The following is a 750-nucleotide window of genomic DNA, read 5'->3' as shown; positions in this document are numbered from 1 at the left end:
AGAGTAGTAACGTTGAGAAGGATTGCATAAGATTTGAAGTCAAAATGATGGTCGAGTTTTGATTTGACTACCAAACTTTTTGTATAATCAATAGAGAATATATATTATTTCATTTAAATTTTTGATAATTTTTTCAAACTGTTAGGTATTTTTTAATTTTTTTAAAAAATATCTTTGCCGAGTGTCCTAGGTTAGACACTCGGCAAACAACCGTTCACCGAGTGTCACCCTAGGACACTCGGCGACCTTTTTTTTCCCAACCGCAACGCCTTATCTCCGCACCGCACCCGGCCCCCTCGATCTCCTCCGCCACTACTCCCTCACCTCTTCCTCTCTCCCCCCCGCCCCCGGCCCCGACGCCCGGCGCCCGGCCCCACCCGCCGCCGCCCCCTTCTTCCCCTCCGGATCCGGCCTCTCCTTCCCCGGCTCCCTCCCCTCCGACCGGATCCGCACCCCCTTCTTCCCCTCCGGCGCGGATCCGGCGGCCCCCCACCTCTCTCCCCTTCGGATCTGGCGCGTGGTGGCGGGCGGCAGTGGGCGTGGCGGCGGGCGGCAGCGGCGTGGTGGCGGGCGGCAGCGGGCGTGGCGGCCGGTGGCGGCGTGGTGGCCGTGGCCGTGGCCAGCGGCCGACGGCTGTTTCTGTTTTTTTTTTCCGAAAATGTTTGCCGAGTGCTTTTTGACACTCGGCAAATCATTTGTCGAGTGCTCGATGTCCGTAGGAAAGTTCGCCGAGTGCCGTTCGCCGAGTGT

The sequence above is a fragment of the Setaria italica genome, chromosome I, assembly GCF_000263155.2.
Source record: "Setaria italica strain Yugu1 chromosome I, Setaria_italica_v2.0, whole genome shotgun sequence".
NCBI lineage: Eukaryota > Viridiplantae > Streptophyta > Magnoliopsida > Poales > Poaceae > Setaria > Setaria italica.
The sequence above is the reverse complement of the archived record's forward strand: the minus strand, read 5'-3'. Positions refer to the sequence as shown.